Raw genomic sequence first — 27207 nt, 5'->3', positions numbered from 1 at the left:
TCATGTATTGTTTTACCCCCTGCCACCACAGACACTGGAGGCTCATAACTTCATCCTTATGTCGCTAACCTCTGTCATTTACTTACAACCGTTACACCTGCAGAGAAAAATATGCTCTGATAGGAGTAGGGGTGACGTTATATCAAGGTAGCCCGCGCTTGTCATTTAAACTCTTTACGTGAAAAGATAACTACATTTGAAAATATCTACAAAATGCACGAAAAATGATAATGTTCAGGTTGTACCATTCATTAAGGTATCGTTGAGATCCATTGATAGCGCCTCTATGCGAGCTGTCATTACTTTAATGGTAGTCAACAAATCCGGGACTATTCGCGTTCCTGTCCTTTCGCACTCTACATCCTACATTCTCGATTTTCACTTAATGTCGACACTATAGTTTTGAGCAGTATTCCAGAAGGTACCATACAAGTGTTTAGCGAGCACCAAAGTAATCTAAGACATGATCCAACGAACGAGGGATCGAAATAAAATTTCGTTTAAATGTGTGTAGCGCTATAAATCGCGATGGCAACAATAGAAGTACAGGCATATGAGTTCGCGGGCGTTCGCAGCGTGAGTTGGTTACCGTAATATCCTTTTGGGTTGTAGATTACATCATTTGTAAAAAGATGAATCAACTTTTCGAGCACTATTGCAGGTGGCCGAAAGTTGATTCGCAAATTTATAATACGAAGCTGTTTGCAACTCAGAAGAATGTCAGTACTACTAAATCTATTCCCGCTTTCAGCATGTACCCCAGCTACCAACAAAAAATTAAAAACTTAACTATAACGGATCTTTCATCCTTCTTATGCACTACAACAAGTTATTACTGCGTCAAATACGGTCTTTATTTTTGTAAAATCCTGTATTTTGGGTTAGGTAGTGTGTAGAGACACATATACCGCCCAGAGCTTGCGCTGACTAGAGATGTTCAGGATGTACTCCTGGACGTATCGAGTCCGCGCAAGCGCGGTTGCAAGCGAGTACAGCGCGTCGACGTAGAGAGGTCTGCTGGACCGTTCCGTTCCTTTCCCGGCTGCGACCGACCACTACAGGGTCTGCAAGCCGGTTTTAAACGCCTGCACAAGGGGAGAGCCAGTTTTAAAAGGAAATGCTGCCGTCTGTGGACGAGACCGGCACCCCGTCGTTTCCTACTATACACTGCACACAGCCAGAAAGAGTAGTAATGACACAGGCCTCTTATATTTTCCAATGTAGCTCCTTTCTAGAACGTCCCATTACGAAAACGTGGGAGCATACGAGTGCGTATAATGCAGCAGTACTTCTGCAGCACAATCGTCTGTGATGCTTCATACACTACTGGCCATTAAAATTGCTACACCACGAAGATGACGTGCTACAGACGCAAAATTTAACCGACAGGAAGAAGATGTTGTGATATGCAAATGATTAGCTTTTCTGAGCAGTCGCACAAGGTTGGCGCCGGTGGTGACACCTACAACGTGCTGACATGAGGCAAGTTTCCAACCGATGTATCATACACAAATAGCACTTGACCAGCGTTGCCAGGTGAAACGTTGTTGTGATGCCTCGTGTACGGAGGAGAAATGCGTACCATCACGTTTCCGACTTTGAGAAAGGTCGGATTGTAGCTTGTCGCGATTGCGGTTTATCGTATCGCGACATTGCTGCTCGCGTTGATCGATTTCCAATGACTGTTAGCAGAATATGGAATCGGTGCGTTCAGGAGGGTAATACGGAACGCCGTGCTGGATCCCAACGGCCTCGTATCACTAGCAGTCGAGATGACAGGCATCTTATCCGCATGGCTGTAACGGATCGTGCAGCCACGTATCGATCCCTGAGTCAACGGATGGGGACGTTTACAAGACAACAACCATCTGCACGAACAGTTCGACGACGTTTGCAGCAGAATGTACTATCAGCTCGGAGACATGGCTGCTGTTACCCTTGTCGCTGCATCACAGACAGGAGCGCCTGCGATGGTGTACTCAACGACGAACCTGGGTGCACGAATGGCAAAACGTGATTTTTTTCGGATGAACCCCGGTTCTGTTTACAGCATCATGATGGTCTCATCCGTGCTTGGCGACATCGCGGTGAACGCACATTGGAAGCGTGTATTCGTCATCGCCATACTGGCATGATGGTATGGGTGCCATTAGTTACACGTCTCGGTCACCTCTTGTTCGCATTGACGGCCCTTTGAACAGTGGACGTTACATTTCAGATGTGTTACGACTCGTGGCTCTACCCTTCATTCGATCCGTGCGAAACCCTACATTTCAGCAGGATAATGCACGACCGCATGTTGCAGGTCCTGTACGGGCCTTTCTGGATACAGAAAATGTTCGACTGCTGCCCTGGCCAGCACATTCTCCAGATCTCTCACCAATTGAAAACGTCTGTTCAATGGTGGCCGAGCAACTGGCTCGTCACAATACGCCAATCACTACTCTTGATGAACTGTGGTATCGTGTTGAAGGTGCATGGGCAGCTGTACCTGTACACGCCATCCGAGCTTTATTTGACTCAATGGCCAGATGTATCAAGGCCGTTATTACGGCCAGACGTGGTTGTTCTGGGTACTGATTTCTCAGGATCTATGCACCCAACTTGCGTGAAAAAGTAATCACATGTCAGTTCTAGTATAATATATTTGTCCAATGAATACCCGTTTATCATCTCCATTCTTCTTGGTGTAGCAATTTTAATGGCCAGTAGTGTAATTACACTGACAAAAAAATATCGCAACACCAAGATCGAATTGTGCGACATAAACGAAAGTTGGTGGGTGCGTTTCTACATCCCAAAGATGAAGTTTATGCATATTTTGCACAAATTTCGTCACTACGAGGATGCAAATCAAGTTTGCTTTAAAAACATGCTGTAAAACTGGTGAGTGTTAGTTACCTTTGAGATTGGATGTGGTGAGTTGATTTCAGTCAAAAATGCCTTTAAGGCGACAGAGACACCATTTTCAACGCGTCACTGAGTCTGAATGAGGTCGTGTAACAGGATTACGAGAAGCTGGATGTTCCTTCTGCGATACTGCAGAAAGATTTAGCAGAAATGTAGCCACTGTACATGATTTCTGGCAGCGGTGGTCACGAAAATGTACGGTCGATCTGGGTGATCACGTGGTACCACCGAGTGAGAAAACCATCGTGTTCGGCGTATGGCTGTAGCGCATCGTATTGCATGTGCAGCTGCAGTTTGAACAGCAGCTGGCACCACAGTGACACAAAACGAACTGTTACAAATCGCTTACTTCAAGGCCAGCTCCGATCCAGACGCCCTGTAGCGTGCATTCCACCGACGCCAAACCACCGATATTTGCGATTTCATTGGTGTCAAACGAGAGCTCATTGGATGGTAGGGTGGAGGTCCGTTGTGTTGCTGATGGAAGCTGGTTCTGCCTCACTGCCAGCGATGGCCGTGTGTCTTTTAGAAGGAGGCCAGTTAAGGGCCCGCAACCAACCTGTTAGCTTGCTGTACACACTGCACCTACACCTGGAGTTATGGTCTGGATTGCGATTTCCTATGACAACAGGACCACTCTCGTGGTTACCACGTGCACCCTGACTGCAAAATTGTTCGTCACTCACGTGATTCGACCTATTGTGCTGCCATTCTTGAACAGCATTCCAAGTGGGTTTTCCAACATGATAAAGCTCGCCTACATACAGCTGTTGTAACCCAACATGTTCTACAGAGCGTCGACATATTACCTTGGTGTGCGCGATAATCAGATCTGTCTCCAGTCGAGCACGTAGGGGTCATCATCGAACGAAAACTCCAGCTTCATCGACAAACAGCATTAACCGTTCTGTACTGACCGACCAAGTGCAATAGGCACTGAAGCCCATCCTGCAAACTGACATCTGGTACCTGTACAACAAAATTGTAGCATGCTTACGTTCAATATTCTGCCGCTACACCGGTTATTAATGTACCAGCGTTTGGCATTTGCAATGGCTTATCTCGCGCTTGCATTAACCCGTGATCTTGCAATGTTAATCATTTAAATATATTGCTTACAGTTACCTTTGAGATTGGACGTGGTGAGTTAATTTCAGTCAAGAATGCCTTTAAGGGGGTAGGATGTGAATCGGGCCGACTTGGAGCAGGAGACACACCGCAGGACATTTTAATTTACACTGTCTATACTTTTACAAATAAATTCATAAAACTTTGTTAGCATGACCAGGAAGGATTCAGGATTCGCACTCATAGCAGAGGAAGTTCAAAAACATAACAAAACAAATTTTTTTTACATGTGAAATTTCATCATTTTTTCACTTGGTATTAGCTGCATTTTTTGCTGTAGGTACACTTTTCTTCATAAGTAAGAGAGATTCTTCGATAAATTTTGCACAGCATACAAAACATACTTACAGGTGTATGAAACTCTAGAATTTCCCAAATCTGTTAAAAACTGTGGTAAAAATTGAGATAATTAACTATAAAATTCTAGTTTTCTCTAAACACGAAGTTTAAAACGTAACAGCCCATTCATTTTTCCATAGATTAAATAAATTCTAGAGCTTCATACATCTGTAAGTATGGTTTGTAAGCTGTGCAAACTTCATCGAAGAATCTCTCTTACTTATGAAGAAAAGTGTACCTACAGCAACAAATGCAGCTAATACCAAGTGAAAAAATGATGAAATTTCACACGTAAAAAAAATTTGTTTTGTTACATTTTTGAACTTCCTCTGCTATGAGTGTGAATCCTGAATCCTTCCTGGTCATGCTGACAAAGTTTTATGAATTTATTTGTAAAAGTATAGACAGTGCAAATTAAAATGTCCTGTGGTGCCTCTCCTTCTCGAAGTCGGCCCGTTTGACGTCCTACCCCCCTTAAGACGACAGAGACACCATTTTCAACACCTCACTGAGTCTGAACGAGGACTTGTAACAGGGCTACGAGAATCACTTTAGATAGAACCCTGAGCTACAAAGAGCACATCACCAAGCTTTCTCATAAAGTTGCTGCAAGGAACAACATACTACATAAGCTCAGTGGTACCACCTGGGGAATCCCTGCTGACTGTCTGCGTTTAACTGGCATCAGTCTTGTGTACTCTGCCGCCCTGTACTGTGCACCTGTCTGGTTGGAAAGTGTACATGTGAAGAAGGTAGACACAAAACGTAACGACACAATGCGTTACTGGTTCCATCAGACCAACCCCATGCCACTGGTTACCTGTACTGAGTCACATCCCTCCACCTCACTTAAGGCAGAAACAAGCTCTACTGAGTGAGACCAAGAAAATCTCTGCATCACCTTCTCTACCACTGCACCAGGAATTCTGTCATCCGCCACAGCAACGATTGTGATCAAGAAGACCATCAAGTGTTACTGCAGGACAACTCATCGCGGATGGTTTTGATCTAAATGAAAGCTGGAAGCGTGAATGGTCAACAAAACATTGGGAACAAGAGCCCATCACCTTTATCCCACAAAGAAGCCAAAAGGTTTTGACCTACCGAGGAACCTTTGGTGCCGCCTCAACAGGTTAAGGACTGGACATGGTTGTTGTAGGTACTTCAGGTACAAATGGGGCTGGATGTAATTAAGAGGAGTAGACAATTAAACATTTAGTCCAACGCTGTCCACTTCATTCATACCCTGGAATTCCCGATGACTTGTTCACTCTCACACCCAGATTAATTAACTGGTTGAAAACACGGACTTTAAGGTTTAATATTGTCTAATATCACATGTATATTGTATAAAATCATTTGCCTTATATCAACTGTATATTTTATAAATCACCATACGATTAAATAAAAATTGCTTAGAAAAATGCATTCCCGAAATTTCATTACTCTACGCAAATTTTTTTCGGTGTAGCGATCTTTTCCAATGAGTGCATTTTGAGCAAATTAACGGTCCAGTCGAGTACAGTCATGGTGATTCGTATTACACACACAATTTTCATAATCAATAAAACGTTTTCGGCAGACAAGTGACGCTATGCAACAGTCTTAGTAGTTCGCTGTTTGGTCAACACTAGCAATTCTTGTTTACTGGGGACGTAAACATATCACAGTCGTTTAAATTCCCTTACTCGTTTTAAAAGTATGCGATAACTCGTATAAACGAAAAAATGGGAGTACAATGGTGTGTCACAAGTGAGTCATTGGTGTGACTCTTTTTCCAAAAAAAAACCTCGCATGAAGTGCTAAACAAGAGACCGCAGTCTATTTTCAAAGCTTAGATTCAACTCTGTCATACATGTTTACACCTCAATTAAAGGTGAATTTTAGGCGTGGCGGCTTCTTCGGCTCCCATTTAGCGCATATGTCCGCTATTTCTGATGACAAGAGTGAAGTACGTTATGTCAATATGAGGAAAACACATTGCACGCCAGATGTCCCCAAAACGTGCACTGACTGTCCAAAAAGTTCCTAGACTGATTTTATTCCTCGCGTAAAAGCGACTTCAGCACGGTAACTATGGTGACAGCTTGAAGTAGCAACTTTAAACAACAGGCGTGCTTTCGACCAGTCAGCTGTGAGCAGGAAGTGTTAAGTTGTGAAGTATGGCCATAGCATGTCACCGTTGTTGTGTTAGAAATCTCAATGGAGCAACTTCTCTGAATGAAGTGTTCGTGACGTTTCTCCAGAATGTTTTGAAGAACAGAAAAGTGTCTGCGAAGTTCCTCCCGCACACCTTACCTCATGGATAAAAACAACGACACGTGGACGCCTGTCGATACTTGATTGAAATCCAAAACGCAGATAATTCTTTTTTTGAAAAAAATATCACTATGACAAGACCTGGTGTTGTCAATACGAACCTACCACGAAAAGTCATAGAGCAGAAATTCACATGAAGGGTCAAAGCCTAGACGGCGTGACATTCAAGCCAATACGATATTGCAGTTTCTGCATTGTTCAGTAGTATTGTGCAACATTCCTTCTGACGAGAATATACGAACGCAGGTTGTAGACATATGGTTGCCACCATGCGTCGTGCTAGGGTAGCCTAATGGGCAGTCGGCTTTCAGCCGTGTTACCGTGCGGACGGGCTCGGCGCGCCGGGCAGTGCTCCGCAGGTGTTGTTGTTTCCCCGCTAGCGCGCGGTCGCGTCGTTGTCTTGCCGTATAGTACCTGTACCGACCCGACATGGCGTTCTCATATCGAAAAGCTACAATCAAACTAACGTTCAACGCATCGTACACGAGACCGAAGGCCCATGAAATTGAACGGTTTCTACGAGACATCATGCACATCGAACCACAAGAACTGATAGGAATTCATCTGTCTATTGTAACCAGCACAGTGTACCTCAAACTGATTGACGAAGCGGCCTGCGACAGATTACTCCAACGATCTGCAAACGGCTTTCGCTTCTGTCACGCAGACGGTAACGTGAGCGTGGTAGGAGTTGACCATGCTGGTCTGGGGGTGCGTACCGTGCGCATATTTGAACTACCGTTCGAAGTCCCTGTCAACCTAGTCGTTGATGCGCTGCGGCCATACGGCACGGTTCTGAGCCACACAGAGGAGAAATGGAACACATTCGAAACGTACCCTGTCCTTAACGGGGTACGACAAGTGCGCATAGAACTTAAGAAGCACGTTCCATCGTATGTTTTCGTCGGTGGCTGCCGCGCAATTGTTATATATGATGGACAACCGAGGACCTGCTCGGGCTGCGGCCAGGAGGGCCATGTTAGAACTGAGTGTCTGCAGCGCCGCCTCGTTCAGGTGCCCCGCAATGAACTTCCCCAACGATCCACTATGACCTCTCTCCCGCTAACATATGTGGAGGCGGCACGACATGATGTGATGGATGATCAAAACCTGCTACCTCCTCAAGCCGCTGCCAGCTCCGTTGGAGAGTCAGCGCCGTCGACGACGCCGCAGCCCAACGGTGCAGAGGTTCCTACAGCCTCCGCCCACCGCAGCGTCGTGGGCACCCAGCCACCGTCACTGTTGGGATCAGACACAGGGGTTCCTAGCGACCGAGACTGTGTCGAGCCCCGCCCTCCAGTGGATGTCGAATCTCGGACCCGAAAGCAAAAATCACCCAAGCGACACAAGAAGAGGCGATTGTCAGCTGACGAACAGGACAGGAATGTGAAGCCGGCGGAAGACATCGACTTCGTTGACTCGCCCACAATTGCAACGGACTCCAGTGGCATCATTCCCCAGAAGGTGCCTGAAGACAAGGAACACTCTCCCAAATCTGGTGGCCCAGAAAACGAGGCGCACTGCGTCGACTCCCAAAATGTGGGCTCCTGTGAAAGCGTCCAGCCCCCAATGACATCACAATCGTCTCTTGGTGATTGGGCAGACGATATGGAGGCAGATGATGCACAGCAAACATCGATATCTCCACCAGAGCCCATGGATGACAATGAGCCCGGAGGGCTCTGCCAGTCAGGGACTTCTACGGCACAGTAATGCACAGCATGCAGGTGGATGGCTGTGTGGTGTGTGATGTGTGAAATCACTGTGGGATTGCACCGGCACACTGCCTCCGCCACTTGATATGTCTCAGTCATACCGTGTGGGAACAGTCAACGTAAATGGTGTCCACTCCACTGTCAAGACCCGCATGTTACACGACATGATCAGAGCGGCAGACTTGGACATTGCCCTTCTCCAGGAGGTCCGTCCCGAGCTGTGTTTAGACCTATATGGCTACACCCCGTACAGCCTACCCGTAGGTGATGGCGCAGGAGGAACGGCCATACTTCTCCGAGATGGCATAGACGCGACGGACGCGACGTACTTGCCGAACGGTCGAGGCATCGCACTCACACTTGGCGCAGTGCGCCTCATTAACGTCTACGCTCCCTCCGGTAATTCGCACCGCGGTGACAGGCATGTCTTCTATTCGGAGGAGTTGGCCCCACTTTTGCAAGGAAATATGGACCATTACATAGTGGGTGGCGATTTTAACAGTGTTCTGCGGCCCGAGGACCAGATACCGCATTACGTCCCATGCCCCGCTCTACAAGCATTGATACATGACCTCGCGCTCCACGACACATGGCTCTTGCATCATGGGACCCAGAGTGGATATACGCACTTTACCAGCCATTCTGCCAGTCGTCTGGACCGGATATACGTCTCGCGTGCCCTCCGCACAGCAACCCGTGATGTAGAACTCTGGCCGACGGCCTTCACGGACCATCTCGCGTACATCTGCACTGTCACCATGCCCCGACAACTCACAAGACGCAGCAGGGGCCCGTGGACGCTGAACGTCTCCCTCCTTCGCGAGGAAGCGTGTCGGCGAGCAGTCACTGACACGTGGCGTCGATGTATCAGGCGCCTGCCTATGTATGCTTCCACGTTGCTGTGGTGGCTGGGATGTGTCAAACCTGCCCTTCGAAAGACCTTGATGGCCTACGGGCGTGACAGATCGAACTGGCAAAGGGCAACATCGGAATTTTACTATACAGCGTTACGTGAGCTGGCGACGCAACCGCCGTCTCCCGAACGTCAGATGTCCGTACAACGCATCAAAGCTCGTCTACTTCGCATCAGGACAGAGCAGCTAGACGGTGTCCGCATCCGTGCGCGAGTGCAAGACTGTATCCCCAACGAAACAGCGTCAGTGTATCACATTGTGCGCGGGAGGCGCCACCGCAAACGTCAGCTCATTACGGCGGTAAACACGGAGGACGGCGGGCGCGCAGTGACACAAACGGACATCGCGCACACGTTCGCCAGACACTATGGGACCTTGTACATGGAAGATCCGCGAAATGTACGTGATTATGACGGGCTGTTGCACGATTTTCCCACCCCTCGGGACGTGACACCCGATGATAGTCTGCTGTTGCCCATTACACCCGACGAGCTGACATCGGCCTTGGCACGCGGTGCACCGAACACGTCGCCTGGACCGGACGGTTTACCCCTGGAATTCTACCGCACTTTTTACCACCTTATGGGTGACAAGTGGCTCCAAATGTTTCAAGACCTGATCCGCCCTGATTTCACTGTCCCCACAGAATTCACAGAAGGCATCTCGATCCCAGTTCCGAAACCGAATGGTGGTTGTAGGTGGCAGGATTTTCGCCCACTCACACTCCTCAACAACGACTACAAGATCTTCGCCCGTATCCTCCGCGCGCGTCTCCACACCGCTATCGGGAAAGCCATCCACACCGATCAGACATGTTTAGGTGGTGTCAGCAACATTCATACGGCGTTAGGAGCATACCGCGACGTAATTGCTTTGACGGCGGCCTGCAAAATACGAGGCGCCCTTGTCGCCGTAGATTTTGACCACGCATTCGACCGCGTCGATCACGGCTTCTTACGCGCAGTTTTGCATCGCATGGGCCTCTCTCCGGAGTCTGCACAGGTGGTCCTTCGACTGGTACACGGAGCGCGCTCCCGCATGATGGTCAACGGTTATCAGTCTGGTCACATTGTTGTTGGACGATCAGTGCGACAAGGGTGCCCCCTGTCGGGCATATTATTTGCTGCAGCACTTGAACCAGCTTTACATGGTCTACGGCAGCGATTAACTGGTATCTCCTTGCGGGACGTGACCTTTTGTTGTGGTGCATTCGCCGATGACGTGGTGTTCCTGGCCAAATCAGAGGATGAAATGCATATGGCGCTACAGTGGCTACGCCAGTACGGGGCGGTTGCTGGGAGCGTCATCAACGTGAAGAAGACAAAATACATGGATGTCGGAGGGGGGATTTCCCACACAACGGCGGTGCCCTTTGACAAGGTGCCCGTACTCAAGTGTTTAGGAGTGCAATTCTATAGCAATGTCCGCCGCACGGCGGCGGCTACGTACCGCCGGCTCCTACACCAGACACGTGCTCTGCTGCAGGACAACAAACTGCGTCGCTTGGATATGCTCCTCAGAACACGTTATGTCAACACCTATCTTGTCTCAAAACTGAACTATTTTGCGCATATCCTTCCCTTGACAGCTACGATGGCCGACAGATTTCAAGCAGCATATGGACATTTCGTAAGCACCGGTCTGGTTTTTAAAGTCCGATACGCCACCCTGACACTGCCGCAGCGGGCGGGCGGTATCGGTTTAATTCACGTATATAACCGTGCGCGATCGCTTTATCTCAACACTATGCGTCGCACGTGGACCTCTGCCCACGCCACTCTGACGGGCACCCTGATAGCGGAAGTGGCACCACACTCTCTGCATCCGCCGGTTTCTGTAGGACACATTTCACCGGCACTCACCCACATCAGAGACTTCTTTATTGACTTCAGCTTCTTACGTTCAGAACTTCCGACGACACGGAAGCCCAGCACAAAAGACTATTATCGCCTCTATCAGCAGCGGCAACCTGTAAATACGGTCACCCACAGACACCCTGAAGTTGCCTGGAACACGGTGTGGCGAGCGGTACACACGCCTTTTCTACCTACGACGGTGCGTTCATTGTGGTACGTAGTTGTGAATGGGAAGTTCGCTACTCGTCAGAGGTTACATTCCATACATCTGACGGACGACCCCTTGTGTCCGACATGCTCAGTCGCTGACTCGGATGCACACCGTCTGACGTGTGCCGCGACCAGCGAGTGCTGGCTACTGACGCAGCGCATGCTGGCATTACTCTTGCGGCGATTGCCGGAGTCTATCTCCCCTGATGACGTATTGCACCCCGACGTCGTATACTTTCCATCAACCAGAACGAACGCCGTTAACTGGCTAAAAGGCATGGCCGTTTACTACATATTTTGCGATGCTCCCAAAGGCACACTCGACTTTTGGTCCCTATTGATGACGACACATGCAGCTTTCAGCCGCCACCCGAAGTACAGAACTCGTTTCGCAAATTATTTAGGTTCATTATTTGCGGATCCTCCTGCTCACTGGGGCGTTCCGGGTATGAGACGCTGAAAATGAAGAAGAATCCTGGAGCATATTGATCCTCTACGGACGGAATAGGGGGGAACCCCTCCCAACAGACGAGAAGACGACTCGGACGCTCGGCTACGGCAGTTGTAGGATCTTTCTTTGTAATGAACCAAAAATAAATCTATAATACAAAAAAAAAAAAAAAAAAAAAATGGTAAGGCGACAGATCGCGATGAGCGGGAAGTACGGGTTCGACTCCCGATCCGGCACAAATTTTCACTGTCGTCATTCCATTATACAGATGATGGTTGTTCATATTCGCAACTTGGAATATATTTCATGTAATTCAAGCCAATGTGACGCGAGAGTTGAGCAACATCCCAAAGGAGAGCTTTTCTGGCAGTATCACATAGTACTCAAGTGTGTGTGTGTGTGTGTGTGTGTGTGTGTGTGTTTGTGTGGGAGGGGGGGGGGAGACTATGTAGGACACCTGAAGCATTAAAACCACTATCTTCCCTGTCTTTTATTAATCCAGTCTCGAAACTTTTTGCTCCGACGGGCTAAGTTTGAATCTTACCAATAGCTACACACATCATGCCGTTTTCTGACACACGTAGCTACGTAGGTGAATAGGTTTTCTTCATTTTATGTAAGTTTCAGCTAATTTGGGCATATAACTTTGGTGTAATAACGTAGAAAAAAAGTTAGATTAGGGTTTCAATCTCCAATAACGCGCTCATTAATGAACGGTGACATATTCATCTTTGGCGAAGACGCGGCAGAAAATTTGCCTTATGTTTTCCAAAGGAACCATCCTACGTAAGGCCTACAAATGAATGGCCACAGCGATCTGAACCAAGCACATCGCAAATGTGAGTTCAGTGCATTACCCACTGCGCCTCTTTACTCTGTCTTCTCTGAGAAAATCGGCAACCAAAGGTTCAGTCGATAGCATACGATGATTTCCCAACTTCACAGACTTCGTAACATGGTAGCTGTTACCTATACCCAAATGAATGCCTTGTCCATTTTTTACTCTAGATTTTGTGACGTGTGAAGTTTTAATCTGAATAATTTTCTGTCATTATCTTTGTTTCCTTACGGAAAATGCTGCGAAGGTACCTTTGAAAAGGACGTACCCAACTGCCTTTTCATTTCTCAGCCATCCGAGCTCGACTGTAATGACTTCGCTATAGACGTGACGTTTGAAACTCATTTATTTCCCGGTTCCTGTAGATGTGCTGAACAATCGTACATTTGTTATGGAAAGCAGTTTCAGAATAAATCAGTCGCAGTGTAGGATATTTGATATGTAGTCTGTTCTCAAATTAAAAACCCATCTAGAATTTTTTCTTATATTACCACCTTTCTTTTGCGATAAAAGCCGCAACTACCAACGACCCCACAGAGCTACTGCCGCCTAACGTAGTCAGACAAAATATCATCATCTGTTCTGTCTAGGCTGAGGTGGACAAACAATGTTGTACTTCACAGCGTGCTATACACCTGACGGAAGGGTGGAGGTTGTAGGGTCTTCGGCATCTGCATATGGTAGACAATTAGCTGATGGAACCGAATGACAGTAACTAATGCGGCTACCGATACAGAGTCCTACGCTGTATAAAGGGCTAGTGATTCCTCATTAAGTCAAAAAATAAGTTTTTCTATTCTGTTACTAGTGGACAGTCGTAGAGAAGCAACACTTTTGATTTGATACGCTATTCGCTTATTGGTAGAAATGTGTTACAGTCTGCAACGAGGCTTTTTGATTCCCTGACGACAATAAGGCGAAACATTATCAGACTTCTTGCCGCGTCAATTCAGGGTAAAACCTCAATCTTTCAACAAATTACCTCCATCGCCTTCATCGAGAGCAACTGACTGTCAAAACTGCATAGACAGCTCTGCTTCCAAGTAGCGCTAAAATTATATCCATTGCTACGGTTGAAGCTCCTGTCGCGCATTCTTATTTCTACAGCCTCTTTAATTACAGAATCCCAGCACATAGGAGCCTGGGACAACACTTTTTTTTCGTCCAACAGTATTTTATGTTTGTTTGTGAGGCTGTACTCAGCAATCACAGATTTCTCCAGTTTTTATAATGCCGTTGATGTTCTACACAGCGGACGGAAACGATGCGGTACTGCAACAGAGCGCTGGAGGGCTAGACGAGTGCAGACCAACGTAACTCAATAAACCCAAGTCGCTTACAGCTACTTGAAGTAATTATGCTGCACTAATTTACCAATAAATCTGGGCCCTGTTGGCAATCTGGTTTAACTCGCGTAACGAAGTATGAGTGGCGGTGAGATCAGGCCTTCGATGACCTGTCGCTCTACGGATGCTCATAACGATGTTTGGATACAGGATGACCGAGGCGACGTCCCAGAGATTCCTAAATAGCGCAGAGAGAATTGCCAGAAGAAAAGCATTTTGACAGCTAGCAAAAGAAAGAGGTAGACAGGACACAAAGACGTAAGACGATCTGTATTATCTCTATGAATAGTATGCTTATGTTCGATTAAGTATAAGAGGTAGTAATAACATTTTAATTATTACCTAGGAAAAGTAAAGTTACGTAACTAATTTTTGTTTGCTAGCCGGTAATAGTCTTTAGTTTTGGTTCACATTTCGATTCCCGCTTCACAGTACCGTAGCAAACTGCTAAGAGAGCCAAAAAATAATGACGCAGTACACTGATAAAGTGGAGTTTCATGCAGTAATTCGTTTTTGCATTTAAAGTGGAACAATAGTGCAACAGCCCATGCTGATTTTTTAAGAGAAATGTTGTTTTCTTCTGTCAAAAGTAGTTGTATTGCCTACTGAATTTGACAAAATAGATTTATGTCACATGATTATCTTAAGCGGGCGAAGTTTTACTTTCGCAGCGTAGCTTCCAAGGCGAAATCCTTGGAGTTCATACTGTTGTACGGGTCAAACCATGTCATGTCACTTGTACCACCAAGCGAGTACTAACACTACCCAGGTACAGTTTAGTTCGTTGTCTCCTTCCTAGCTTTGTAATGACTTTGCCTAGGTAGTTACAGTGATCTAAACTTTAGCGAAGGGTCTGAACCACAATGTAACTCGACATTTTACACAGCAAAGCAAGTTTGCCAGGTGTGAAAGAAGTGGTAAGAGACGGAAATAATCCTGAGTCAGATTAAGGATTGAACGCTGAACATTTGTATTTGTTGTCTGGCACAAAGTCACGGAATCACTTACCAGCTTCACTTTCTGGCCAAAATTTATAGGACATTCTCTGCTGTTCATTCAAAAGGCACCAACCGTATAATTAACTGTGTTTATGTCTTCATTTTGCTGGCCAAGATATGGTTTGACAAGCACTAAGACAAGCAGTAGAAATGATCTTGCGGAAATGAAAGCCCATGATAGCTTGCCATGAAGGCCAACAAAACGGAGCGTAGAATATCGTCGACGAACTGCTGTGCTGTTAGGTTGCCACACATGACAACCAAACGGGTCCTGCTTTGAACAGAAATAGCACCGTACACTATCGCTCCTGGTTGTCGGGTCAGATGAAGGGCGAAGCCAGGCTCATATCCCACCACTGTCTGGGGCGTTCCCAGAACCGTCTTCGGTCTGGAATCTCGTTGACCGGTGTAGAACTGTCTTCAGTAATGAGTCCCGCTTCGAAATGATTCCCAGTGGCCAACGAAGATGGGTCTGACGACTCCCCAGAGGGCGGTGGCGTACCAACTTGACTGCTGTGCGCCATACGGCCCGATAACCAGGGGTGATCGTCTGGCCTGCCATTTCTTTTCACAGCAGGACATCTTCGGTTATCATCCACGGCACCGTTACAGCACAGCGGTACGTCGGCAATATTCTACGCCCCGTTTTCTTGGCCTTCATGGTAAGCCATCCTGGGCTTACATTTCAGCAAGAAAATGCCCCCCAGCACATGGCTTGAAATGATTTAGGAAGACCACCGCAACTGTTGGCACTACATCTGATGGCAGGTAACATTCGCCAGGCATTCGCATCATTCGCCAAACCCAAACCCTTATGTAGGATTTCTACAAGGCATAGCGTGATTCATCACTGCAAATCGCTCGTTTCAACTCATCCACTGTCCAGTGGCATCGTTCTTAAAATTTTTCAAGCTTCACTTAGAACTGACAAAAGAAATGTGTATCTTATAAGGTGCTGCTCGAATATTTAAACACTCATTTTGTTAGCTGGAGTGCTGGTAGCACTTTGCAACTCATCACTGACTGCATCCGCTGATTTCGTGCGATTGTTACAACTACAGCCCACAATTCTCGACGGTCACTGTCCGTTAGTAGATGAGGTCTGCTGGTCTTGGTTTAGACGTGGTCGTTTCTTCGAGTTTCCACTTCACAATCACACCAGCAACTGCAGACTTAGGCAGCTTTAGAAGGACTGAAATGTCTCTGATGGATTTGTTACTCAGGTGACATCCAATGACTAGCCCACACTCAAAGGCACTTAGCTCTCCTGACCAACCCATTCTGCTGCTGTTGTTCTCTACTGACAACGCAGCACTTCTTGCCTCCTTTTGTACTCGTGGTCTCGCGGTCGCGTTCTCACTTTCCGAGCACGGAGTCCCGGGTTCGATTCCCGACGGGGTCAGGGATTTTCACCTGCCTCGAGATGATTGGGTGTTTGTGTTGTCCTCATCAATTCATCATCATTCATGAAAGTGGCGAGACTGGACTGAGTAAAGGTTGGGAATTTGTATGGGCGCTGATAACCACGCAGTTGAGCGCCCCACAATCCAAAACCCATCTTTTGCAGTGACAGGTCCGTTTCTCGTGATACAGTATCTAGCGCCGACTACCCCAACGTTGATCACTAAGCATGATAGACGAGGGTCCCACGATCACGATTTCAGCTTAATCGCGATTAAGTTGCCTCTGCACTGCACCAGTGTTAAATGTCGTTTAGCAAAACGCGTTCAGCCAATCGGGAATTTGACCGTAGTTAACTCCGTATGTTACAAAGGAATGCGCTCATTATACACACATGCAGCATTTGCCTCTAACCTCCTTGGTACTTACGGGCGCTTTTCAGTTCATTGTCGTAATGTGTTTATTGTTACTGCGCTTTGGAGGGCAATAAAAGGACGCTGTATTTCTCAAAATTTGAAACTGATATCCTTTTAGAGCTGGTTGGCTGTAATGCGAACATTTTAGAATGCGAGAAAAACAGGCGGGTGTAGTGTTAGGGTGATACGGGAAGCATTGTTAAGAATAGCAAAATAGTTTAATTCCACTCCAGCTCACTGAGGAACAGTGACCCATATTATTATATTGTGCACATTGATGGTTTAGCAGTTAAACGAAAAATGTCATTTTCTGTTGCGGAAAAGTTCCGCGTTTCATTCCCCAGGAGATTGAATCCCTTTCTGAATGCAATACACTGTTGCAGTGACTCCAAAAAACACATCCAGTGCGCTGAAACCATCTATCACGTAGTGTAATTCTTAATTCTTTGTGCTGTTGTGCTATGTGCATTGTCACTGTCACCTATAACAACGTTAAATACGCCAGCTGCATACGCCATTATGTCATTAGAAGTCTGTTCATGGGCGAGACAGGGTTTTTCCGATAGGTAGGAAATTCCATTCTTTCGTTGATTTCACCTAATAACTTCCACCCTGTTTCTTTTGAAAGATGAAATCTCTCATGAAATAACCTGTCCCCATAATCTCCAAAAGGATTTCCCCTGCCCACAAGTACACCAATACAGTTCTGGCAGCCGGCCAGAGTGGCCGAGCGGTTCTAGGCGCTACAGTCTGGAACCACGCGACCGCTATGGTCGCAGGTTCGAATCGTGCCTCGGGCCTGGATGTGTGTGATGTCCTTAGGTTAGTTAGGTTTAAGTAGTTCTAAGTTCTAGGGGACTGATGACCTCAGAAGTTGAATCCCATAGTGCTCAGAGCCATTTGAACCATTTATGAACAGTTCCGGCGACGATTTACATGGTTAAGTTATAACATTTCTTCTTCTTCCGTGCCATCTACAACATCGAAACGTGCCGCCATATTAATATGGTACACGTTTACTTCATTTTAACCGTGATCTATACAAGATAAACGAACCTCTGCCGTCGGTCAACTTTAACCGCGATTAACTCCCTCGTTTACTTTAACCGAGATAGGTGCAGTCAAATTTTATATGGACAAGGGTTAAATGCCAACTTTAGCATGGTTAACTTTTAATCGGCGTTGGTGCTGTCGGCCCCTAGGGGTCAATTTCGGTTTGAATGGGGCGTCCGGTTACTTTTGTCAGATAGTGTATACACATATTTTCTGCTGACTATGTTTTGGTAAAATATACATTCAGGAATCCATTAAAAGACTGCAGACGCAATCGTGGTGTTGAGATTGTTATCAACAATAATCTACACTAGTGGCCATTAAAATTGCTACACCAAGAAGAAAAGTAGATGATAAACGGGTATTCATTGGACAAATATATTATACTAGAACTGACATGTGATTACATTTTCACGCAATTTGGGTGCATAGATCCTGAGAAATCAGTATCCAGAACAACCGCCTCTGGCCATAATAAGGCCTTGATACGCCTGGGCATTGAGTCAAACAAAGCTTGGATGGCGTGTAGACGTACAGCTGCCGATGCACCTTCAACACGATACCACAGTTCATCAAGAGTAGTGAATGGCGTATTGTGACGAGCCAGTTGCTCGGCCATCATTGACCAGACGTTTTCAGTTGGTGAGAGATCTGGAGAATGTGCTGGCCAGGGCAGCAGTCGAACATTTTCTGTGTCCAGAAAGGCCCGTACAGGACCTGCAACATGCGGTCGTGCATTATCCTGCTGAAATGTAGGGTTTCGGAGGGATCGAATGAAGGATAGAGCCACTGGTCGTAACACATCTGAAATGTAACGTCCACTGTTCAAAGTTCCGTCAATGAGAACAAGAGGTGATCGAGACGTGTAACCAATGGCACCCAATACCATCACGCCGGGTGATACGCCAGTATGGCGATGGCGAATACACACTTCCAATGTGCGTTCACCGCGATGTCGCCAAACACGGATGCGACCATCATGATGCTGTAAACAGAACCTGGATTCATCCGTAAAAAGACGTTTTGCCATTCGTGCTGCCAGGTTCGTCGTCGAGTACACCATCGCCGGCGCTCCTGTCTGTGATGCAGCGTCAATAACCGCCGCCATGGTCTCCGAGCTAGTAGTCCATGCTGTTGCAAACATCGTCGAACTGTTCGTGCAGATGGTTGTCGTCTTGCAAACGTCCACATCTGTTGACTCAGGGATCGAGACGTGGCTGCACGATGCGTTACAACCATGCAAATAAAATGCCTGTCATCTCAACTGCTAGTGATACGAGGCCTTTGGATCCAGCACGGCGTTCCGTATTACCCTCCTGAACGCACCGATTCCATATTCTGCTAACAGTCATTGGATGTCGACCAACACGAGCACGATAAACCGCAATCCCGATAGGCCACAATCGGACCTTTGTCAAAGTCGGAAACGTGATGGTGCGCATTTCTCCTCCTTACACGAGGCATCACAACAACGTTTTACCAGGCAACGTCGGTCAACTGCTGTTTGTGTATGATAAATCGGTTGGAAACTTTCCTCGTGTCAGCACGTTGTAGGTGTCGCCACCGGCGCCAACCTTGTGTGAATGCTCTGCAAAGCTAATCATTTGTGTATCACAGCATCTTCTACCTGTGGGGTTAAATTTCGCGTCTGTAGCACGTCGTTTCGTGGTGTAGCAATTTTAATGGCCAGTAGTGTACATTCAGGAATCCAGTAAAAGCCTGCAGACGCAATCGTGGTGTTGAGATTGTTATCAGTAATAACCTAGTACCAGTGAAATGCTAATTGAAAATAAAGAAGCTGAAATCAGCTGGAACCCTTAGCAACCTGAAAGAACGGAACGCTGAGAGCAAGAACGAAAGATAAAAGAAAATCAAGGAAACGAGATGTCCTTAAAAGACGCGCAGCAAACGCAGCAGACAAGCAGAGGCGCATGCTGCAGGCTGGCGCCACGGCCCGTGGCCAAGTAGGGCGGGGCTTCCGCCGATTGTCTCCCCCTGGCTGTGTGTGTGTGTGTGTGCGTGTGTGCGGCTGGACAGCCATCCGTAGGCTACGACACAGCCCCTTCCACTGCCGCAACCTGCGGAGGACTTCCTGTGGAGACCCGCGAATCTCGCAGATTAGGGAGACTCCGTCAGGCTACCTAAACAGGACTGCGGGGTACTTGCCTTAAATTTATGATGCTATGGAATCGGTTCTGAGAGAAAACACGAAACACATAAGTAAAAGGGGTAGTTGCACTATTTTAATTATCACCCCCCCTCCCCCCCCAGAAAAAATTACATAATGATTTTGTTCCTTTGTTGTTTGTTTTTGCTTATACATATCTGGTCTGATACACTTAGTTATCTCCACGCCAAAGCACAACAGCACGCCGCTAGCGAAGCCAAGGAAAAGTTTGTGATAAGTTCTTATGGGACCAAACTGCTGAGGTCATCGGACCCTAGGCTTACACACTACTTAATCTAACGTAAACTTACGTTAAGGACAACGCACACACACCCATGCCCAAGGGAGGACTCTAACCTCCGACGAGAGGAGCCGCGCGATCCGTGGCAAGGCGCCCGAGAACGCACGGCTACCACGCGCGGCGCGAGCCAAGACAAAATGGTGCACCCCATTGATAACATGGAGTTTCGTGCGATAGTTAGTTTTCATCGTTTGAAGGGGAACCACGCTGCAGCAATCCAAGCTGAATCGATGGACATGAGCAACAACGATGCACTGTTAAATGGCACAGTGGTTAAGTGGCGCAAACGTTTGGTATGTGGTGTTACAAGTCAAAATGACGTAGAAAGAAGTGGCAGACCACTCCTCTGTGAAGGACAAAGGAATGAAAATTAGGCTTTGCAGCCCTGTCGACAACGAGATCATTAGAGATGGTGTGAAGAACCAGGATACCCAAGAGAACTGAAGCGATAGTAGAAAATTGATAGCACAGTTAAAGCATTATTGTAGCCACGATAGGCACCAAGCCCACTCCAACCACAGTAGAGCATATTTATATGCCAACCAACTCTGCAGATGATAAAGAGATTGAAGAAATGTATTATGAGATAAAAGAAATTTTTCAGATAGTTAAAGGAGACGAAATATTAATTGTGTTGGTGGACTGGAATTCGATAGTAAGAAAAGGAAAAGAAAGAAACATAGTAGGAGAATATGGACTAGGGGAAAGGAATCAAGAGGGAGCCGCATGGTAGAATTCTGCACAGAGCGTAAATGAATCATCGCTAACATTTGGTTAAAGAATCATGAAACAAGGTTGCGTACGTGTAAGAGACCTAGAGACACTAGGAGGTTACAGATTGATTATATAGTCGTAAGACAGAGTTTCCGGAACCAGTTTTTAAATTGTAGGACATTTACAGGGCAGAAGTGGACTCTGGAAAGGTATGGAATGGACAGTGTCTTGAGAAGATGATATAAGATGTACAGCAACAAAAGCAAAATAAGGACAATGCATAATAGTCAAATTAAATCAAATTAGATTCGGAAACGAGATACTTAAAGTAGTAGATGAGTTTTGTTATTTGACAGCAAAATAACTGATCTTGGCGGAAGTAGAGAGAATATAAAATGTAGACTGGCTATGGCAAGAAATGCGTTTCTGAAGACGAGAAATCTGTTAAAATCAAATATAAATTTAAGTGTCAGGAAGTCTTTTCTGAAACTGTTTGTGTGGAGTGTAGCCTTGTATGGAAATGAAACATGGACGATAAACAATTTAGACAAGAACAGAATATAAGTATCTGAAATGTGGTGCTAAAGAAGAAAGTTGAAAATAAGATGGGTAGATCACGTAACTACTGAACAGGTACTGAACTGAATTGAGGAGAAAAGAAATTTGTTGCACAACCTGTCTATAAGAAGGGATCGGTTGATAACTACTGAACAGGTACTGAACTGAATTGAGGAGAAAAGAAATTTGTTGCACAACCTGTCTATAAGAAGGGATCGGTTGATAGGACACTTTCTCAGACATCATGGTATCATCAATTTAGTACTTAAAGGAAATGCAGGGAGCAAGAATCGTAGAGGGAGACCAAGCAGTAAGCAGATTAAGAAGGATGTAGGTTGCAGTAGTTATTCAAAGGTGAAGGGGCTTACACAGGATAGAGTAGCATGGAAGATTGGAACAAACCAGCCTTCAGACTGAAAACCACAACAGCAATAGCAACAACAACATGTATATTCTGTGGACCAGTGCCACGAATAGCTGACATATGATGCACCCTTCATAGCATCTGGTTTAAATATTTTGCTAAAAATGCGACTGAAATTGAACATAGAACTACTTTTTCTTAAAAACAATGATCAGTTACCATCAAATAATGTTTTCTCACATCAGAACATCTAGATCACATTGTCTGTTTGCATAAAGTGGCACAAGAAAAACATATTTAGTGAATCTGCATTAGAACTACGTGTTGTGAACTTGAAGCTTCATGAGAATCAATTACCTTATCTCCTCTAACATAGTATCTAATGTCCCTTACACCGGAAAATATCTATAATTTTGTTACTACATTAGTTTCATGTTCCTTGGACCATTTTGTAAGATATATCACAATGATCTACAACAAATCATTTTACATTAACATCACAAATTAATATGTAAATATGGCTACATGCTGAACATTTATAAGAATTTTTTGTTACATATACAGATGTGATTTAGTAACTCCTATCCATCACCTTTTACGAATGTCAATAATACAAATTCTTCTATGGATCAGATGAAGTTGTCAAGGAGTACCTTTTACAGTTTGTTTTCAAATTTTACTTTGCTGTTTGTCAGGCATTTTATATAACTGGTTGAGTGATCAAAAATTTTTGTTGCAATATTTTGCACCCATTTTTGTGCTAAAGACAACCTTAATGTGTAGTAATGATTGTCATTTTTCCTTATGGTATTGTAATTATGTATTGTTCCTTTTGAACTGCATCAGATTATTTACAATGAACTTCATAAGGAAATAAATATACTGTGAAGCAGTAGTCAGAATGTCCAACTCCTTAAACAGATGACTGCAAGATCGTGGGTGAGCTCAACATATTATTCTTACGGCATCTTTTGAACAAAGACTTTCCATCTTAACGATGAGTTACTGCACAACAATATCCCATAAAACGTTATTGAATCAAAACAAGCAGAAATGCCAACGAACTGATTTGTCTCTTCTCATTATTTGCAATGATTCTGTGGCTGAAATAGGTTGTTGTCGAAGTTCCTAAACGTTCTTTTTCCAATTTAAATTCTCATCATTGTGGGCACCTAATAATTTTGACGTTTGAACTGAATTTATTATTTCCTCACCATGTGGCACACTTATCATTGGTGTAGTATCCTTAGATGTGCAGAAATGAATGAGTTGTTTCTTTTTAAAATTGCGAATGAGACCATTTGCAGAAAATCAGTCAATGATACTTTTAAGAACATCAGTTACCAGTTCTTCTTTGTGTAAGCTGGAAACATTTTGGAAATTTGTGGTAATTTTCTATGGGACCAAACTGCTGAGGCCATCGGTCCCTAGGGTTACACGCTACTTAATCTAACTTAAACTAACTTACGCTAAGGACAACACACACACTCATGCCCGAGGGAGGACTCGAACCTCCGACAGGGAGAGCCACGCGAACTGTGGCAAGACGCCCTAGACCGTGCGACTACTCTGCACGGCTATGTATGCTGGGATTGATTACAATACTAGTTTCATCTATAAATAGAACTAATTTAGCTTGTTGTATATAAGACAAAATATTGTTTACATATATGAAGAGTAATATTGGACCTAAGGTAGAGACTTGGGAACCCCATATGTGATTTCTCCCCAGTCACAATTACGTCCCTGGAATACAATGCTTAAATTACTAAATGCAACTTTCTGCATTCTTTTTGTTCGATATGACATTGTCCGTTGGTTGGCTATACTATCAGTCCCATAAAGATTCGTTTTATCTAGGGGAAAACTGTGACTTACAAAGGCAGACTGCATAAAATAGCAGCTGGCATTATTTTACTATTTACTGCTTGTAAAATTAGGTGAGTGAACGTGGTAAATAGCACCCTCAGCAGAATAATTCTTCTGAAACCCAAACTATGATTTTCTGAGGATATTATTATTGCTCAGGTGAGATACTATTCTAAAATACATCACACACTCTAAAATTTTGGAAAATGATGTCAGCAGTGAAACAGATTTATTGACATCTCTATCACCTTTCTTAAAGAGGGGTTTAAGAAAGTACATTTCAGTCTTTCTTGAAATATGCCTTGAGTTAGTGATGCACTACATATTTCAGATAAGTCTGTGTTTATGACAGGGGAACAGATCTTTATTACTCGATCAGAAATACCACCAAAGTCAGATTAGTTCTTACTTTCTAGAGAATGCATTATTTTCTTAATTTTGGAAGGAGAAGTCGGTGATATATTCTGATTGAATTTTATGAGTTTCTTTTTCAACATACTGCTGTGATTTTTTCTTCCTATCATATTTAAAAACTGATTATTAAATATATTTGCTATTGTGACTCATCACTTACTGTCCTTCCATTCAGTTAAATATTGACGGTATCCTGTTCTATAGTGGGTTGTCCTGTCTGTCATTTCACTACATTTCATACAGCCTTAAATCCGTTGTTGGAATTATTGATTTCTGATGTTACATTTATGTTCTTTGATTGATTAATAACCTTCCTGAGTAATTTTGAGTAGTTTTTGTAGTATACAACTACTGCAGGATCTCTACTTGTTCTTGCCAACAGATACGTTTGCCGTTTAGTTTCACGAGACACTTCATTCCCTGTAATGTTCCATGATTTTTTACATGACTGTTTTATGTCCTTTCTGATTAGCTTATGTGAAAAGCTTTTTTCAAATAATAATATGAATTTATCACTTTTTACAGTTTAGGAGCTATGACAATATATTAATCTGACAGACTGTAAAACTGAAAAAAAAACGGCCTGCCACAACACCGCCCATGACGATCCATTTTGATTCTTATGACGCAACAACACATTGTTTCATGGCAGATAAAGCTGCCTCAGTGCTGTGAAAACCGTATTCCTCTCCTTTTTTTTTTAAAAAAAAAAAAAAAGGTGCTGGATCCTTGTGTTCTGCTGTGGACTGGTATAGCTTCACAATTCATGATTCAAATTCTGCGAAGGTTGTACAGTGTCTTGTGACGGGTGAAACTTTTGCAGTTACATTCCCACTCATGTGGCTACCCATGAATTCTGATTTCCATCAAACTGACTAATCTGTCTTTAAACTGCCCAATCCACGTTTCAAAATGCAGGAAAAGGCTGTGGTATAAGTGAGGAACTTTCTCAGTGAGAGGAAGTGCTTGTCATCAAAGTGCTACCTGTTGACACTGTTGACAGATACATACACCAAGGATGCACGTGATTCTCTCATATTGGCCCTGTCTTGTAGTGATGAATGTTTCCCCTAGCCTGTCAGTTTTCACAAATATGTCACTCACTCTTTACTCTCACCTTACTCTCAGCTATGGGTACTATGATGCCGCGATTTGGGTCGCTCAGTCTCTCTTCTTAACTTATCTAAATATATTTCTAGTGAGGCAAAGTCCTCAGTTTCTATAAACTGAAACAGTTCTGTGGCATTACATACAGTTCGCTCCTTCAAAGCAACTCTCTCCTGCATTTATTTCCTACGTCTTTCGGCATCTTTCCTGTCTGCTTTGGCCTGTTTTCTACTTGCTTTACATTTCTCGTCTCTCTCTTGCACTTATCTTGTATTTTTGGCTTAATTCCTGTCTGCTCTGGTTTTCTATAGCTTCTGTTTGACTCAGAATGGAACGTCGCACATGATTCAGAAATACGAACTGCTATATACCGTGGTCGACACCATTTTGCAAGCCATACTAGCTTCAAATTGTTCGGTTGTGAATGTAGTTTCCAGGGTTTCAGGTAATGCAATTGCTTCCGACGCCTCCACTTCAAAAAATTATGACACAGCTTCCTCCGATTCCACTGAATCCTTTCGGCTAAAAAATTTGCTTGACTCTCTAGCCTACGCTAGACTAACACAAATTTAACTTACAAATGACCCTACGTACAAAAACCTTCAAAGGCAATATAAATTTAGCCGAATTAAATCCCCCATACTACAAACACAGATAAAAGGGACAAATTACAAATAACAGACATTTCACAAGCATCATGCTAGAATAAGCTGCAGCTACGGAATAATGCACAAGAAAATATGAAATGGGACAAAATAATAGTCGCTACAATAGTAGGGAGATGGCGACACCACCCCAATGTTTATATCAAATTGACATGCAAATTAATTAAGTTGATCAACTAATCTCCCCTACGATCCAGTCCCCCTGATCACGCCCTCCCCCACCCCAGGATGACGTCATGTCTTTTTCTCAGTCTAGATGTGGGCCCTAGCCGCCTACTCCCTCCCCACCCTCCCCCTCTCCCAACCTACCCTATGGACAGGAATTTCGAATTTTGGAGGGAATTTCGAAATTTGGCGAGAACTATGAATTTTTGTAGGAATTTCTTTGACCCAGGGCAGTGCTGACTTCCCAGCACACCCACCACCTGGAAATTGGTGAGAAATCAGAAATGGCGGTGCCTTCCCAGGTCTCGAACCCTGGTCCTTGTGGATGGAAAGCCCAAGTGCATCCCCCAACATATAGAAACTGTCCAGATGCAGAAGGGGAAGGTTAGATGAGTTTATTTTATTTATTTTGGTCAGGAAAAGGAATTAAAGATCCGTCCCAACTACATAATTAATCATAAAGATTGGGCCTAATTACACAACCATATTCCTGTCTGCTCTGGTTTTGTCTAGCTTCTGTTTTACTCAGAATGGAACGTCGCACATGATTCCGAAATACGAACTGCTCTATACCATGGTCGACACCATTTTTCAAGCCAAACTAGCTTCAAATTCTACACAAGAATGGCCTAAAATCGCAACGCAGTTCAAAGATTGGCGATACCATACAACTGGTGTTATCCTGCTCGAAAAAAATTATACAATATCCCTTGAAACTAGTAACAGTCACACTCAAACTATATCCTTTTCCTACATCTGGTGGGAAAAAGGCTGGGGTATAAGGTACTATCTTTATTCTTTTTGAAGAGATGCTGTTGTTGGACAGCGAGGGCTTTAATACACTACTGGCCATTAAAATTGCTACACCACGAAGATGACGTGTTACAGACGCGAAATTTAACCGACAGGAAGAAGATGCTGTGATATGCAAATGATTAGCTTTTCAGAGCATTCACACAAGGTTGGCGCCGGTGGCGACACCTACAAAG

The sequence above is a fragment of the Schistocerca serialis genome, chromosome 4, assembly GCF_023864345.2.
Source record: "Schistocerca serialis cubense isolate TAMUIC-IGC-003099 chromosome 4, iqSchSeri2.2, whole genome shotgun sequence".
NCBI classification, from domain to species: domain Eukaryota; kingdom Metazoa; phylum Arthropoda; class Insecta; order Orthoptera; family Acrididae; genus Schistocerca; species Schistocerca serialis.
Note: the sequence above shows the minus strand (reverse complement) of the source record.